This window comes from Anabrus simplex, chromosome 13, assembly GCF_040414725.1.
Source record: "Anabrus simplex isolate iqAnaSimp1 chromosome 13, ASM4041472v1, whole genome shotgun sequence".
NCBI lineage: Eukaryota > Metazoa > Arthropoda > Insecta > Orthoptera > Tettigoniidae > Anabrus > Anabrus simplex.
In genome coordinates, this window is record NC_090277.1 from 70,307,086 (window position 1) to 70,326,519 (window position 19,434).

Genomic DNA, 19,434 nt, shown 5'->3' on the forward strand with positions numbered 1-19,434 from the left:
CCAGATTGAAAGTCAACAGATTTAAGTACCTGGGAGAATGGCTGGAACCCAATATGTCAGAAGCAGTAGCACGAACAACCCGGATTAACAAACTAGAGTTAGCATATCGAATGACCCAGAACATTTATAACAAGATATGGTCTATCTCATAACACCAAATTGAGGCACTACCAGACAGTTAACTGCTCAAAAGCCCTATACGCCACAGAATGCTTGATGTTGAACATGAAAGGATTGTTGGACAAACTGAAGCTCCAGGAGAGGAAGATCTTGAGAAAGATACTAGGACTGATCAAAGTAGATGACGAGTACAGAAGGCGACCAAACCAGGAGCTACAGAGTTATACTGAAAAAATCACAGACGTAGCCAGGAAGAGGCGCCTGACCTTCTATGGACATGTCACCAGGATGAACCCAACTAGGATGACATACCGGCTTCTCAATTATTAGGCAAACAGAAAGATAGGGACACCATGGCTAACAGAAGTTAAGAAAGACATGCAGGAACTGGGAGTAACTGAAAACGACATCAAAAACCGAACACCTCTCAGAAGAATAATCAAACAAAGGAGGTTTCAGGACAGACCATTATGTAAAAAAGGAGGCGCCCTTTGGACGAAGGAAAGAAGGGACATGCATAGCCAGAAAATGCGTGAGTATTCTGCAAATAAAGTTCTTCTACAAGCAGAAAAGTTGAACATCGTGGTCCTTAGTTGGTCCATTCGAAGAAAGAAGATAATAAAACAAGAGTACAGTCAGCACACTTCCTTACGAATATCATTATATAGAGGTTGTTGCCGAAACATACTACAATGACAACTTCAACGGCTCTGTTCTGTTGGGAGCAGCTAACGATGTATTCATACTCGGAATGTAACTGAACGTGTGGCTTTCATGAACTACTGTAGTAACGGGTTACTTCACATCTTATGGAACAAATATATTTGATGCTTTGCATATGCACTTCAGGGAATTACTTAGATCTACTACTGTAGTTGAATTTACAAATTTCATTATATAGGTCCATACTGATACAGCTTAATTAAGAACTAATATTTGGTTTAATGATCCACCCACTTCACACTTTACAAGTGAGAATACATTTAATCTTACATTATTGTATGCATTCTTTGGTACATGTTTCCTCTTTCGTTTAAGGCTTCTTCAGCCATAATGTCTCAACATTTCTTTTTACCTAAATAAAGTGCAGAAATATAACTGTGCCCTTCCCCTGCTAACAGTGCCCCCAGCCCAGTTCTGCCACGTGAGAGGAAACATCATTATTACTCACGCAGTTGTGTGGCAAGAAGCAGGTCACAGCCAGGCTCGAATAGGAAATGGCCGTAAGGAGGAACATCAATTTCCGTTCTAAACAATCGCAACAAAAACTCACTTTTCTTGTTTCCGAAAGTTCAAACCCACTAAACTATATATACATTTTTTTCTTTCCAGACCTTGTCTCCTGAATTTTATGCGATTGAAAGCTTCAGTACTCTCCACTAGACAAAAATTAAGAAATGATAAGGTCCTATTCTCCCATTTCAGAGGCCAAAGCTTAAGTTCTACCTCATTCAGTACACTGAAGCTATGTCAAACCTCAAGCAACATTAATTAAAAGATAATGCTATGAATCAAATTTTTACACGTTTAAAACATTTCTAACAAAGTGGTGGACAGTATTATAGAAATACATAGTGTATTGATTTCATTGCGTGTTTTTAAACATTTCAGAAAGGAGATGGGTTCATCCATTTTCAATTACTGGACAGTAACATTTCTGTATTTCAATTACATAATATATTTTTGAGATGCTACGGCTGAAAAGTCCTAAATAAAATACTAAACATCTACCAAAGAATATATAACATATTTTAAGATTAAGTGTATTCTCACTTGTAAAGTGTAAAGTGAAGTGTATTGATTGGGTGGATCATTAAACCAAACATTAGTTCTTAATACTGTGGTTGCATCGGGGCAATTCCGCTGGTGAACTACAAATTTAGTTACAGTTCAACTTGTGTCTCATATGGTGATGAAAAGTGGGTGAAAACTGCTGTGGAAGAAAGAAATGCAACAAAGATGTAGATAACAAAAATAAGAGACTTCAGTCCACCAAGATGATAAAATTCAGTACCTGACACAGAGATACAAGAACAAGAAACTATTAGTGAAACAACTGACTAAAGAAGAAAAGGAAAAGTGTTGGGATGAGTTCACTACTAGGCTAACAGAAGAGTTGAAAGTAACAAGAAGTTACTTCATAAAGTAGTCAAAAATAAAGGAAGTGAGTACGGCAATATCCTTGGAATGGAAACAGACGATGGGAACCTGGTGAAGACAGATCAAGGCATCAGAGAAGAAATGAACTACTTCAATACTTTATTAAATGGAGAAAGATTTTGAAATTATATCACTGAAGACTGCAGTTTACTTTAGTGTGAGTGATGGAGCACAACACCAGCTAACATGGCTAGAAGTGGAGTCTGAGCTGAAGAACATGAGAAATCCTTCAAACATGATAAAGGTAGCTGGAACACAAGGAGAATACTAGAGGACTGGATGGAACGTATCACTATCTCCTTCTACAAAAAGGGAAACAGGAAGAAATGTGGAAATTACAGGGACTTACACTTCTAGAGAAGATAACTGAAAGAAGAATCAGGAAGATAGTAGAACCATCATTGGCGGAGGAAACAACATGAGTTCGGGAAGAACCAAAGCAATACAGATCTGATATCTGCCGTCAGAATGCTAACAGAGAAGCACTGGGAATATGGTAAGAACTTACTGATGGTTTTTATGGATATCAAGAAGGCCTACGACAGTGTGCCTAGGGAGATAATCTTGGAATGCCTAGAAGGTATAGGTGTGCCAAACTTTCTGATTGATCAAGTAAAGATGCCATATCAAAAAAGCTTCAGCTGTGTCCAAGCAAGTGATGAAAGATCAGATTGGTTTGAAACCAAAAGAGGAGTCTAATAATAATAATAATAATAATAATAATAATAATAATAATAATAATAATAATAATAATAATAATAATAATAATGGTATCTGCTTTACGTCCCACTAACTACTCTTTTACGGTTTTCGGAGACGCCGAGGTGCCAAAATTTAGTCCCGCAGGAGTTCTTTTGCGTACCAGTAAATCTACCGACACGAGGCTGACGTATTTGAGCACCTTCAAATACCATCGTCTGAGCCAGGATCGAACCTGCCAAGTTGGGGTCAGAAGGCCAGCGCCTCAACCGTCTGAGCGACTCAGCCCAGCAAAAGACGAGTCTAGCAAGGAAGTACTTTGTCCCCACTCCTGTTCACCACTGTCATGGATCGGATCATAGAATGCACCAAAGAACATTGCAAAGAGACCAAAACTCTAATATTTGCAGATGATGTTTTGATCTGAGGAGAAAATGAAGCAGAACTACAGGAGAAACTAAATCTTTGGAATGACTACTTTAAAGAATGCATCACTTAAACAAAAACTGTTGAATTGACTATCAACAGGAAAGGCACACATTCAAACATTTCACCGGAGGGAACTCTACTGCAGCCTGTTTTCAACTTCAAATACCGTGGAAGTATCACTTCAAAAGATAAGCACCATAAACCAAGAAATACTTAACATGAGTCCAAAAGCTTCCCAATTTATTTCCAAGTGAGAAATCAACTCTGGGATGATAAAATACCCCAGAAAGCAGAATTAACCATGTTTTATACCTACTTCATTCCAATTCTCACATTCAAACTCACATGTGCCCTACATAACATGGCAACAGTAAAATCCAGTCTACAAATGAAATACATCAGAACAATGAACCAAAAGACCACAAAGGACAAGATCGGAAATGAAGCAAACAGGAAGGAGGCTGGCATCAAAATACCCTTTACCAAGCATGTTCTGCTAGTTGCTTTACGTCGCACCGGCACATATAGGTCTTACGGCGATGATGGGATACGAAAGGCCTAGAAGGAAGCAGCCGTGGTCTTCATTAAGGTACAGTCCCAGCATTTGCCTGGTGTGACTGAAAACTATCTTCAGGGATGTTGACAGTGGGATTCAAACCCACTATCTTCCGGATGCAAGCTCACAGCCGCACGCTACAATGGGTTGGACATGTTATGAAGATGGATGGAACAAGAACAGCAAGGAAGGAATTACTCTGACAGAGAAGTCAAAGCGGACAGGCCAGTTGGGAGACCACGGAATCGATTGATAGACCCAGTGAAATCGGAGGTCAGCAGGAGGAATGCCAAGTGGGAGGACAGAGAGGAACAGAAACTATACTTTGACAGAAAGAAGTGGCGAGCACTTGTACACCGCACCCAGGAGGCGGGGGTGATTACTGTTTTAACCATCCTCTATATAACACTAAATAGATAGAACAATGGAAGGAATCCAACACTTTCAAAAATGACTGTATCGGCCAAAGGAAGAAAAGGGCCACAAAGGCATGGAAATGAAAGACTCACTAGGCCTGGATAGCTAATACTGTCGGGGTCAACAATAACAACAATTCACCAAGGGAGGTCAGAAAGGATACATGACAGTAAGGAGCCTGGACACAGTAAGTGAAAGCAATGCCAGGACTCAGCTAAGGCCCTCGTGGTCGCCAAACCATGCTCCAAAGTTCAGAGCCCCTGGGGCCCTTCTAGTCGCTTCTTACGACAAGCAAGGGATACCGTGCATGTTATTCTACCGCCCCACCCACAGGGGGAGGTGGTGGTGCTGGAAAATGAGACATCCAGGCAGGAAGGTGCCCAAAATACACCTGGAGAACAGCAGAGAGGTGGTCAAAACCTGAAAGAAATGGGAACTCCATGACACATTGACAAACTTATCAAAAGTCTTGATTAGGCTGACCTTAATTAACATTTTATTTTGTACCTCATCACTGTCAATACGGATCACACTGAAATTTGTAACAATTAACTCTACACCAATCCAGAAGTAACTGGTCAAACGCCATACAGAGATACTGAATCATTCAAGAACCACAAAAGGAACTCCTCCTAGTTCCATTTTCAACATGTATGCAGCTACTGTCACGAGAAAGGCTGGTTTGACTGAGCCTACAATGACTCTGGCGATTGGACATAGAAATATCAACCCCCTCTGGTGTGCTGATGCTATTACCTTCTTGGTAGAAAGCAAAGAGGACCTATAACATTTCCTCAGGTAGGCAAAGGACCACAGTGAGAACGTCGGGCTGGACTACAATTTCAAGAAGACAAAGATCATGTTCACAGCTTTAATAATAGTACAGTAAAACCTCGTTAATTCGAAGTCGTTGAGACTCAAAAATCGGACTTCGAATTACGTGATTTCGAATTAACCGCCAATTCGCAATTCAGAAGTACCAACCCTCACTGCGTTACAAAATATTCTAAGGCCCGTTACTGCATGCAGTTCACCTTGATTCACAGTTTATACCTTTCAAATGCCATGAAAAAAGAACTATTTCCAAAATGTATCCAAGAAGGTGCATTTACAGTATTCAAATAATGCACTTGGATATCTCGCTGGCAAACATAACCTCACGCAAAGAAAGAAAGAAAGAAAAAAAAAGCACGATTCAAAGATGAGTAATCTATGCTGGCTCCCATGTGCAAGTACATTTATTCATTGAATTACTATACCGTAAGCATTTTAGATGCCTTGTATTTACACAGAAAGTGCCCGATGTCCTTAAAATCAAACTTTCCTATGACTATCCTTGTACGATTTCCCGCCATGGCACTTCTCTTGTACTTCACGAAGGTAAACACTTGCCGCGTCACAAAGTATTCTAAGGCTCATTAATACATGCAATCACCTCGATTAACGGTTTAAACCTTTCAAATGCATGGGGAAAAAACTATTTCCAACATGTGTCCAACAAGGTGCATTTACAATGTTCATAATGCACTTGGGTAAATAACTTACAAACATAACCTCACGCAACGAAAGAACAAAATCACACAATTCAAAGACGAGGGTAAATTATGCTGGTTCCCCTGTGCAAATGCATTATTTTTTGGATTTCTGTACTGTTTGCATTTTTAGACGCTTTGTACTGGCATGGAAAGTGCCCGACGCCCATAACATTGTGGCTTATCGATCTTTCCCATGACGAGGGGATACGGTTTCTCGCTTCCATGTGCATTGCAACGCACTACACACTTGTACGATTCTCCGGCTGGCACTTTCTCCTTTAAAACCATATGATCGTTTGGGCTCGCATTAAAATAAAGTAATGCAGTTTCATCGGCAATGACAATATTGTTCCGTGCCTACAAATTTATTATATGAGCCACGTATTTTTTTTTTAATCGTCAACTGTCGGCATCGCCAGTGTTCGCGGATTCTATTTTCCCGCACACTGCCCGCTGCGTGATATTACGGCGTTCCTTAAAAGTTTGAATACAAAAGAATTCTGATTTCATTCAACTTAGTAATCATGAAGCGCACTGTAGATCCACCGAAGTGAGTGTAAATGCGGAAAGCTACGGTACCACTCCACGTTCCGGAACACGCATTCTATTATGACGCGGATAAATTTCGAGTTGAAATTACTCTGTAACATAATACTGTTTTAAAATGTAAAGGCAGTTTCGAATTAAAAGTCTAAATTTCGGTAATGGGGCCGACATTGTACTTCGAATTACGAATTATCCGTATTTCGAATTAAAGAATTTAAATAACATGCAAAACTGTACCTCATGTTTCCGGGAACGAGACCTTCTTCGAATTAGGCGAGATTTTGAATTAACCGATTTCAAAATATCGAGGTTCTACTGTATTATTATTATTATTATTATTATTATTATGGTGATAACTAAAAACATACCTGTCGAGATTAAAATTAACATTGAAGAAATTGGGATGGTTAAGGATTCCAGCTCCCTTATCACAAAGATGTCTGCACTTGTGAACTACAACAACACCAGGAACTTGGAAGGAATGCAATGATCATCATCATGATCATCAACTCCCCTTTTCCCAGCTGACACCAGGAAGGTTCCTCTCCAGTTAGTCCTGTCTCTCCACCATTCATCATCCTACACTGTGTTCCAGTCCAGCTTCCACTGTCCTAAGCTGTTCTTCACAGAGTCCATCCATCATAATCTTCATCTCTCACGTCCTCTCTTCCCTGTCATCTGCCTTTCCAGTGCTTGTCTTTCATCCACTTGACATGTCCAACCACCTCAATCTGATCTGCTCCAGTTTCTGTACTTTTTGCTCTTTTCATGTCTTCATTTCTCACTCTATCCCTCCTTATCTTCCTGCCTGTACTCTACTCTCATCTCTCTGCTGCACAGGTCATTATAGACAAGTAACATCGCTTACACATTACTTCTTTAGCCTTCATTGATACATCTCAATTCCTCCGTACATGTTGGTTAAAAGGCACTCCTACCACTAATTTCCATATCCAGTCTTCAGTTTTCAGTCAGTTCACTTCCAAAGTAATCTATTTCCAGTTTCTTGTCGCCAACTCTGATAGCTCCTTTCCTTCTTCACTCACTACTACTCACCAACATTGTCTTGCTCTTCTCCACATACATCCTCAACCCCTATTGTTCAATCCTTCTATTCAGCATGTTCACTGGTTGTTGTATCTCCTCTTCTTTTCCCCACATCACATCATCATCATCCACATTCATTCTTCCCTCTCTATAACCTTCCCTTTCTACAATGATACACTTGGAAAATATTTTGAAAAGCAACAATAAGGGTGAGAAAGAACTAAAGGCAGACTGGTCAGTGCCATCGTTTCCACTATAGCTGTGAAACATGTATGCTAAAGAAAGCTGATAGCTGAAGGATCAAACGTATTTGAGGTTTGAAGTCTGCAACATCTGTTGAGAATACGAACGACAGATTTTGTAAAAATGAAATCCTGCACCAGGTCAAGCATACTATCGCCATCACAGGGAATACAGTGAAATTAGATAGCTATTCTACTATGGCCACGTAATGAGAAGTACCTCCTCAGATGTCATGCTTGGAATGGTGGGTGATGGGGGCAAAAGAGGAAACAGAATGTTGGTTAGATGGTATCAAAGCAGATGCACTACTTATAAGACAGCTGTACTTAACTCGTGATGAGAGACAAACCACCAATCAAACAATATTGTTCACTACTTCACTTGAATCCACTCAGTGGATGGAGAGGGGTTGTCTCACCACTACCTCCAGCACATCAATAGAACGAGGCAGTGCTACTCCTTAGCAGGAAACCGTTCTCACTCCATGGCTCCTTCAAGCTCGTCCCTCAGTTGAAACAGCACATCCTGGAATGAGAGATCAGATCTTAGACCATACTCAGATAACATAGGAACATGACACAGTGAGGGATATCCGGTGAGAGGTCTATGGTTGATAATCATGATTATTTACAATCCTATTCTTTATCTCAATCACTTTCTTTATTTTAAATCTGATTTCAATCCTTGTCTGCCAAAAAGCAATTCAATCACTTCCTTATCAATGAAAGGTTCATACCGCATTTACTCGCATATCGGCCACACTTCTTATCTTAATTTTAAGGTCGCAAAGTAGGGGGTGTGGCTGATATGCGGAAATTTTTCAGACAAAATTTTTACAAGACCTGAGGACATATTATAGCCATTGAAACTATTTTTAGAGAGGTATTTATATAATAACAAAGATATGCTATGCATTTGTCAGTTCTGCTTTTGACCATGTTACATATTGCTGATACGGTGTTGTCAATAAAACACAAAATTAACCAGTAACACGGTAATGCATACCAGTACATCCACCATCAAACTGAGCACGGTAATACTGCGTGAAAACATAGTTAAAACGAGCAGTGACTTCAATACAACTTCACTGAAGGCCATACTGTACTTTAATGGTCTATCATTACGTATGACATCTGACTGGGAGCAGGCGATGATGATGATGATGATGATGATGATGTCGCTTTTTGCATCATGTGCTCTGGAAATATTAATTGCAATTTTATAATATCCAGGATATTCTGATCACTCCAATTACTTGAAACAAGTTACCATGTGCCTTTAAAAAATTAACAAGTGTACTAAATGCCAAGATGATAGTCTACACTTAAAATGTTACTCAGGGATCATGCACAAAGGACGTGTTTTGACAAGCTTACTCGTACATCATCACAACAAAAGGCGAGTGTAATCAACTTCAATCATAGATTTATTTTTCTAACCTGCAAATCTGACGTCCAAATAGTAGTCAGCCTGATAAACTAGTAGATGTGCACGCTGTGTACGTGCGTCACCTCTGCAATTCATCCTTCCCATCTCACGTGTTATTGTGAGGGCCACTTACAGCTCTATCACATCCCTGTGCTGAGACGGCAGAAATCACAAAATTCATCAATAAAATGGTAATGCGGACTGTATGAAATGAGTCATGTTGTCTGTGATCTTCAACTTATCTCACAAAATATTTCACCAGATACACTCAAAATAATTTATCTTATTTACAAACGCACAAAAAAGCAAAGAAATATTGAAACTGTACACGGAGGTTATTTATCGGTATATATTCTGTTCGTAATTTATCACTTGAGGAGGGGCTACATTATTTTAACTGAAAAACTTGGAAGAAACAATACATTATAATTGTACAGTAACATGTCATTAAAAAACACTGTTTATACGAATTCACTTGGAATCACAAGGAGAGTGGCTAGTTTCACTTTCATCTCATCGATACCAGTCACGAATTTAATGTTCTTCTGTAATGTTTTGCCTTCAAAAGTAACGTACAGAGGTAGTTTATGGCCCACAGCAGTAATGGCCAACATCACCGTACAACGTAACTTTTCATTGCCGGTATTTTTAATTAGAACACTTGCCACTCCTTTCTCAGAAACAGTAGCATTCCTTGGCATGTAAAAATACACAGGACTTTGGTCAGCACTGACGATCTGCGGGAGAAGATATGAGTTCTGCTGCCTTAACCTGATTACATGCCTGTGAAACTGTGTAACTTCATCAAAGCCGTTGTTAAAAACCAACAACAAACAAATGAACCCTCAGCTAGTTCGCTTCCTGCAGCTCGCTCCGACTCGTCCCGATCTTCCCTGACAATACGAGATCAACGACAAACATCTGCTAGACTGCCTGTCAAGCAGTCCTTAACACACACTGCAGTCAGGCTCATCGATTGAGGTTATTCTTTCATTAATGCTGGAAACACTATTGCAACTACAGAAGGAAAGTAAAGTGACCAAAAGTATTAAGCATGGATTCAAATGGAAGTATTTACGATTCCCAAGCTGTAAACCATATATTATAGAAATATCCTGTTCCAATAAGCATATACACTGAGGACCGAGGATGTTGTGCATAAGCCAATCAACTATGTATTTTTTGAGCGATGATAGTGTTGGCTTATGTGCTGTGATAACTAGCATTATCAAATTCTATCACACTGTTTCGACTTAAGTTCGGCAGCAGTTACCTTTCCACCCAGGTTGAAAAATTGGTAAAGTTCATGTCGTCATGGTAGTCCCCTGTCTTTTACTTTGATCTGAATATCAATGAGGCATTGTTTACAAAGCCTTGCTCTACCCCAGTATGCAAAATAATAATGCGAGGACCTTTCCCTATAGCTTGTAATTTTCCCAGCTCTGTTTCAGATTGCAAGAAATATGAGACAGAGTGAGTAGAACGAAGGAATGTCTCATCTAAATATACTACTCACCGACCGTTCTCTCTGTACTGTTGATTTCTTCTCAGGTACCTTCCCCTCCGTGCCATGATATCAGGTTTTACTATCAAAAAATTTCGAGAATTACGGCACCTAGTCCTACAGAACACCCATCTCTTTTAATAATCTTTGAAAATACTCTCGAATACAGTCAAGTACATTTCCTGATTTTAACACACTGTTCAATTTCTTCATTGTAGGTACAGGTTTTTTTCATCACATAAAATTCGCCTTTCGTGAAGTCGTCTGTTTCGATCCTTTTCTTCTGCATCGTTTTCTTGCCATCAGGTGTAGAAAACTGCAGACGACTCTTGGCTATACACGTCTTCCCTTCCGCTATTATACGTTTCACCAGTGAAATTAAAAGCCCCGTTGCTTCCCTTGATGACCCAACAACAATATAATTAAGTTTCCGAAAGGTTTTTCTTCTCGTAGGCAAGCACCTACGTTATAGTATTCCTCAAGCTTGTCCACTTCGTGGCCATCCAGATTTGCTACCAGTTCTTGAAGTAACAGCAATAACTATACCCAAATGACACTACCACTAGAATAACATGCTACACAGCACTAAATACAGTACACCCTATGTGAGAAAGAATTACAGACTACAACTGAAAAAAGAAAATTTGTATAAAACCGACAAAACAACAAGAATGAACAAGTATAATTAACGAACCACCTAATCGATACTTTATTTTTTGCGTTGGGCAAAATTAAATATACATTATCACTCACAGAACATGTTTCGACCACTTAGTGGTCATCATCAGCTGTATAAGGAAAACTTAGATGAAAAATATTGGACAATAAGCACAAGTTATGGGGGAAAAAAACACCCGACCTAAAGATAATGTATATCTAATTTTGCCCAATGCAAAAAATAAAGTATTGATTAGGTGGTTCTTTAATGATACTTGTTCATTATACTCATCGATATGGTCATGAAATGGACAACTTGCAAAACAACAAGAACGTGAAAACATATACAGAAGTGGCAAGGAAACTCTTGTCATCGCGCCTTCAGTGTGCATAGTACGGTGGCCAGACAACATGTGACCCCCTCCAATACTCCTTTATGATGTCACACATCCACTCAGAGAGAAGGCGTAGATAAGAGAGCTTTGCACAGGTTCTTTTGAACGTTGCAGGATAATTGGCAGGTTTTGGCACAAAGACTTTCCCGCCACAATGAAGGTTATTGCGCTGCATAAACCGAGTAGCCAACCCGCAACTTGCTTTGAATAAGTTTCCCAGAATATGGTGGGATCGCTCAATTTCCCATGCTTCCGGTTGCAACTCTTCGTGATAAACGCTATAGCCGCTGTTCCGCATCTCTCCCACCCATTTCAGTAACGCTTCTTCAACACCCGGGAACTTGCGCTGTTTTAGGCCATGAAATGCAACTTGCTGCTTTCTCCAATTTTTCACTTGTTTTCTGTGAACAGAATCACAACCCATTTTCTTCTGTGAATTTCATCACATTTAGCTTGAATGAAGCCGTGTCCGTGCTGTTTTCAGAGTTAGCATTCTTCTTAGGTAGGACACCATGCTCAGATACGTCCATGTGTACTAGATTGAATTATCTCCAAGGACCTGTACCAAGCTTCTGAAGGCCACACACAATTATTATTATTATTATTATTATTTAGTATTATTGGGTAACCAGCCTCAATTAAAACTACTCGCAAGAAATGTAAAAGATGCCCAACATTCGAAGAACAAAGTCTTCAGCACAAGAAAGGTCAAGGCCACAAAGGGGTGAAAAATGAAGTCTCCATAGGCCTTGGAAACCTAGTAACATTGGGGCGGAAGAGAACAAGAGTTGACCGAGGGAGGTCAGATAGGAGACTGGTACGAGTAAGTCGAAGCAACGCCAGACTCAGTTAGGACAATCCACACTTCCAACTGAGAACACAAGGCTCCCGTTTTAGTTGCCTCGTACGACATGCACAGTGGGTATATTTTACCATCCCCATCCACAGGTTTTCCTAATTTGCTCCTATAGCTTCTGTTTTGGAAATCTCCCTGAAAAAATTCCTTGGTACACTATTTCTATGACATCTTCAAGCAAGAGGATCACAATTCTCAGACATTCATAAAGCAATGCTATTGCTAATCTACACTCACTGTGATACTTCTGAGCAATTAAGGAAATATACAAGTGGAGATATTGCTTGCCTTCTCCTGGTACAATTCAAACGCTGATTAACTTCTCTTTGCACCAAAAGCTGTCTCCACACATATTATATAGAAATATTTTCCTAACTAACACAAGACATCCAGTGATGCTGTCCTCAAAGTCACTTGCTGAGGATGTGGTAAGAAGTGCTTCAACAAGGCGATTTATTTCAAGTTTGTACAACTTGATCATCGTGATTTATTCAAATTTATAATAATAATAATAATAATAATAATAATAATAATCGTATGGCCTCAGCTACCGTGTGCAGACATTTGAATTTGACGCCATCTGGCTGCCTGCTCATCAATTTCAATGTTCCGTTTTAATCTAGGCCCACTAGATGGCAGACCGAGTAAACCGAAACTATCTTGGGCGTCTATGGCTGAGATTTAGGGTAAAGGGGGCTAAGAGTTCGCAGCGTCTAAGAGTACGCATAGTTGTTTTCGTGTAGTTGGGAACACTGCAGTTCTGTTTTGGCGGTCGTGCAGTGAAGTTATTAGCGATCGTGACTGTATCCCAAAAGTTTGTGGTTTTACCTCGAGTGGTTTGATTTCTACAGGTAAATATCATATTAGTACATTCTAATAAACTTTTTTCTTGGTTCCTTACTTAACTAGCATTAATTTTTAACACATACCAGGGGTAATTTCAGTCCATCATGAAGTAGTGCACTCTATAGCCTCGCTGATGGTATGCATGCTGTCTGCTTGTCTGACAAGTGGTGCGATCTAGCGATGATTATTTAAAACTGTTGCAAAGTGGCCAAGAGTGCGCACTGGTTGGAAGCCCAAGAGTACGCGCGAACTCTTACACGCTCGTCGTGCGTACTCTTTGCCGCTCGCCTTGTTTAGGGAAGGAAACGATTGAAGCACTACCTCTTTCACTCACCCTAATGTCAGATACAGGCTATATGGATGTTATCTCTTTGCTAATAACTGGCTTCCACATTTCCAACATGTTAAGGCGTCAAATGACGACCCGATGCTTTTGATCCTCGACAACCATTCTCATTGCTCACTACAAGCAGTGGAATTCTGTAGAAAGAACAATATAACACAGCTTTCGATTTCTCCACACACCACTCATAAGCTTCAACCTTTGGACAGGTGTTTCTTTGGGCCCTTAAAATCTGCTTATGCAGATGAAGTAGACAAACACATGGTAGCCAATCCTGGGACACCTATACGCAAGACTGTCATAACCAGTCTCTTCAGAAGAACCTACAGTAAAGTTGCAACAGTTCCTCTGGCTGAGAAATCTTTTGCTTGCACTGGAATTTTCCCCTACAACCAAGATATTTTTACAGACATTGATTACCATCCAGCCACAGTGACAGAGATTCCAGCACAGTGTGTGACCTCGGGAGAAAGTGAGACTTCGTCACAAAATGTTACGCCAAAACAGCCCGGGACTGCACCTCATCAGTCGAATTCTCCACCACGTAGCTCACTAAATAGGATTTCTGTTCAAACTCAGACAACACCACCTACAGTTCCTGCTCGTCAAAACTCAGAATTCACAGAGCGGGTCAGTATGCGGCCTTTATACCCCCTGCCCAAACGAGCGGACGAGTCGACAAAGAAAAGAAGAGATTTAGGTCTAAGGTCTGAAATTCTTTCTGATTCCCCCTACAAGAAACAGCTCGAGACAAAATTAACAGCAGCAACGGAAAAGAACCAGATAAAAACAAAAAGAACTCTGAAATATTCAAAGCAAAGTAGCACCAATAAACCAGCAAGTTCTCAACAGTCAACATCAGGAACATCAGAGGGTAATGAAAAACGAATTACATCGAGAGAGGAAGAAGAAACTTATTGCGCTGGCTGTGGTGAAAATTTCGCCAAGGAATGGATGAAGTGTTGTATTTGTGATCAGGGTGGCATGAGGAATGCTCTGGTTATGAAGGGATCGATGCCTTCGTGTGTGATCGTTGCGCTTAGATGATTTCTTAAGTGCGAACTCTTAGACGGATTCATCGCGTACTCTTACCCGACAGTTCTGCCAAGAGTACGCAAATACATATTTCATTATTTTTGTGATTTTACGATTTTTGTGCCATGTTAATAACACTTTGATACTGTATATATGTAGACCGATAGACAATGTATATTAAGTCAAATGTACATGATTATTATTCCAAACATTAAAAATTTATAAGTGATTTTGTGTATAGTGCGTACTCTTAGCCCCCTTTACCCTAATTAATTTTGTTGTGTGAACTCCAAATGTGTCACCAGAGATCTTTTACATGCCAACATTGTATGACATGGAGTGTCGAATGGACTTTTTTCTGCCCTTCAAAAATCTTACTACCTCTGCTGTGTTTGAACCTGCTATCTTGGGATCCGAAGGCTGACACTCTACCACTGATCCACAGAGGCAGCTAAGGCGATTTATTTCAAGTTTGTACAACTCAATCATGATTTTTTCAATGCTATCATTGAAGAAGCAATGAAGTGCTTCTTGAGAAGGCAATTGAGAGAGTCCTTCAGAAAAGATGTTGTGTTCATGTATATCCAACGCTTGTCCCCTTTCTTTACGGGGTTGACTACGAAGTGAGATGAATCTTCGTAGCAAGTTTTTATGACTGGATGCCCTTCCTGACGTCAACCTCATCAGAGGATGATAGTAGGAAGCGCACGTAGCCTACTCCTGTCCAATAGCACCAAGGCGTCTGCTCAAGGCTTTACGCCTCCATCAACAGCGTCATATGCCTTCTCTCCATGTGAGCAATGCAGGCTTTTGGCACGCTGTCTTGTGATTAGAAAAAAATAAGTGAAATGGCGTATGGCTTTTAGTGCTGGGAGTGTCCGAGGACAAGTTCGGCTCACCAGATACAGGTATTTTGATGTGACGCCCTTTGGCGACCTGCACGTCATGATGAGTATGAAATGATGATGAAAACAATGCATACACACAGCCCGTGCCAACGGAATTAAACAATTATGATAAGAATTCCCGGCCCTGCTTGGAATTGAGCCCGAGACCCATGTGATCAGCACGCCAACCATTTCGCCATGGAGCTCGACAAGTGATTACAAATTTTATACCACCACTTCCACTTCCGACACTCTGATGGTGAACACTTTTTTTTGAGCAATGGGACTGGAACCGGCTAACCAAGGCGTTAGACCTTAACGATCATGGCCACCAGGTAGGCTTTGCTGAGTTTAATACGGCATTATTAAATACAAGTTATCACTTGCGTTGATCAACAGGCTGAAGTTAAGAATCTTATTTCACAAAAATTACAGGAATCAGGCAAATCTGTAGGCTCACAAAGCAGAGGTGGTCAGCTATAGGAGGAGATATTGTCTTATATGGTGGTTCAGAAGCTACCTCTGATCCACGCGGAACTGCAAGGGGATTGCTTCAACACGTGTTTTAGATGGTTTTCTGTAGTTTCCCATTTTCATACCAGGCAAATGTACCTTAATTAAGGCCATGATCGCTTCCTTCTCACCCCTTTTTCTTTCCTGAGGCATGAAAGAGTTGTGGCCAGGAATTTAAAGTCACATGCCCTTCCTAGCACCACAGTTGCCGGGATGACAGGCAAGGGGCTAAACTGCTACACCATCCTGTTTCCTAATACTAACAATAATGGTATCGATGCTGGGCAAAGCAAAACCTTGTTAGTCCTACGGAGTAATATTTACAGAAGCAGTTCAAAATTGAGCGGTCAGAATTGTTCCTGGCATTTTCATTGCTTAATGATAGTATGATTTCTCCACCAATGGAATCTTCTGTTCCCTTCTCATGCAACGCAGCAAGCCAGACAGACGCATGGAGAGACTTGGTTTTCTTGTGAGTGAGTAACGAGGTTTTCATTGCCTAGCAACGACACGCTCACACGCATCCTAAGTAAACATTTTTACTTACCTAGTCAATCGGAGGTACAAGCAGACACATATTTTAGAATGAATAGTTCAGAAAAGAGACTCTCTGTAGCGGTAGACAAAGACACTAAATCAAAATAAGATTTTACTGAAAATGAGCACACTCAACTCATTTCCGAACTACTCACTGAAAACAGAAGCTACAATAAATCTGCGTACCCTTTGAGACTATGCCACATACCCCTAGTGGTATGGTCCTAATCCATCCACTTATCAATCAGATGGAACAATTTCTCTGCTTGATTTATTGATTACCCATCACGGTACCACTGGTCTAGTGGCCACGCCATCCTCTTCTTTCAGAACCTAGCAAGACAACATATCCTTCTTTCAAGATAATCATCCTTCCTCCTCAAGGTCATTGGATCCGTGGGACAAATAATGTCTGACTTTTTCCATCAAATGTTGCCTGAAAGGCAAGTTTAATTGGAACTTACCCTTTTCCCATTTTCCTACACCTGGTAATTCGATATCCATTGCCTCGTGCAGGAACATTGCTGGAGTGATAGCAGCCAAATCATCTAGTCCTTCACACAACCCGCAAGCATATTTCATTGGCAGCGGAAATACTGCTGGAACAAACACATTACAGATTATACTGCTCTGCTTCACTTAAAGTTCAATTATTTTTACATGCGTACTTCCTTTTCTTTAAATTGCACCTATCTTACTGGTTTCTACTATAAAGATTAAGCGTAGGCCCTATTACTTTGTCAAATCAAATATTTCAATATTCTGATAAACTTCCTGGGTAGGTAGGGGCCTAACTGAAAAAATGTAATTTCTTGAATTTCGGTTTTCAAATTAAATTTACAGTTTTTCATTTGGACCTCTGGGCAATTCTAGTTAATTCCAGTAAAAAAGCGTTACAATGTAATATTTATTCCCAAGAGCACCAGATAAATATTTTGAATCCTGTAACGAAGTAGGGGACTGGAAATAATAATAATATTGCAATAAAAGTTACTCACGTGTGTTCAGCACTCCATTTTGAATATTTTTGGGTCCCGAAATGTAGCATTTGTTGTGATTATCTGGGTAATATTGATAATAACATCTCATATGAAGTATTTAGGAAAATGTGTTTATGACAGCCATCTTTGTTTCCCAAAGAGTCGAAAGAGAATAAGAGTCTGACCTGCAAAGTAATTTTAACAAAGTGAGTAAATGGGCAGAAGATACTAAGCTGAGACTGAATGAGGATAAGACCGTCTCGATGACTTTTAGGAGAGGAGGCAAGAAGGGAACATTTTACTACGGAGACCGGCAGTTAAGATCAGTATCAAGTTTCCGGTACTTGGGAATAACATTTCAATCGGCTGGAAAACAATTTTCCCTTCATGTCAAAGAAAGACTAAACGCGGCCATTAAAGCAATGGGTGACATCAAACTTCTCAGCAGCTTGTCACTGACGACGGCCATAGAGTTGTTTCATCTCAAAGTCAGTCCAGTTGCGTCCTACGGAATAGAAAACATATGGGTGCATCTTACCAAGGCACAATTGCAAAGTTTAGAGAATGTAAAATCAGCATTTCTTAAAAGAGTACTTTGTCTATCCAAGTACACTCCTTCGCGCCTCGTTTACGTACTGACAAGAGAACTGTTCTATGTAGAAGAGCTGCGTCTGAAGTTCCTGCTTCCCACCACCGCGGCGTATAAGGCACTACTGCAGGAACTTCTTCAAAAGAGGAACAACATATCGGATGATTTTTACCTCAGTGACGCAATGATTAATTTAGAGTGGATGCAAGGAGGTTATAAATTAAGACATATATCAACAAGGCTCGCCGTGCATGGATTTCACCATAAACTGTGTGAATCCATGCAATTTCATGACCCCTGCCATGACTGTAAGTGCAGAAGATGTGGTGAACTCTGTGAGAGATACCATGTACTAAGGTGCAAATTGAGAACAGAATCTCTGAGACACTTTTGTGAATCAGTGTAATACTTGTATTCATGCACATTGTGCGCAATTAAATATTTATTATAAGTGTTGTTTCCAGACAACGAGCTAGCCAGAGGTGTTCTGTTCTGTTCTGTTCGTGAAGTTGATTTGGGCTCGTTATTTCACCCAGACACAATACTGTATTATATTTGTACTAGTTTTACACACGCACACAATTTCAATAAAGTAGAACACCAATGCAGTTGACAATGTTTTCTGAGTACGAAGTACTTGAAGATTGAGGGAATAGCCAGAGGTGTTATGGGATAGACCAGTCACTATGACCGTTGACTTTGTAGCAGGCATGGAACTTACAGTTCTCTATTAACCTTGGGTAAGGAGAGCATTTGTTGTGATTATCTGGGTAATATTGATAATAGGGATGTATCACGCAAAACTTGTCCGCTAGGTAGCGCAATGGATGTACCCGGTATGCGCTTTCCGCTGCTCGATTGTTTTACATGAGACTTATATGGAGTATTCCTACATTTGCGATCATCGAAACGAAACTTTTGCTTTAAATGCATTACAATGGAGTTACCATATTCTGCTAATGTTTTCAACGAGACGGGAAATGATATAGGTGCAATGACGATTGCGGATTTGGAAGCAGAATTGAAGAAAAGGGGCGTAAAAATATCAACAAAAAAAATGTAAGAGTTGATTGAAAGGTACCAGTAAGGAATAAATGCAGCAACTCCTTCTT

At 40.2% G+C, this 19,434-nt stretch overlaps 1 long non-coding RNA gene across 5 annotated transcripts in view; it reads right to left on the reverse strand.

The window, feature by feature from the left end:
• The window catches only part of LOC136884701 (uncharacterized), a 34,265-nt gene extending 16,378 nt beyond the window's left edge, over window positions 1-17,887 (reverse strand). For all 5 annotated transcript variants that reach the window (XR_010861411.2, XR_010861409.2, XR_010861410.2 and 2 more), the window contains exons 1-4: window positions 17,752-17,887; window positions 17,218-17,349; window positions 9,192-9,333; window positions 6,831-8,277 (exon numbers count right to left, since the gene is read on the reverse strand). This is a non-coding gene — a long non-coding RNA (uncharacterized lncRNA). The remainder of the gene's footprint in view (window positions 1-6,830; window positions 8,278-9,191; window positions 9,334-17,217; window positions 17,350-17,751) is intronic.
• Window positions 17,888-19,434: the final 1,547 nt, after the last annotated feature.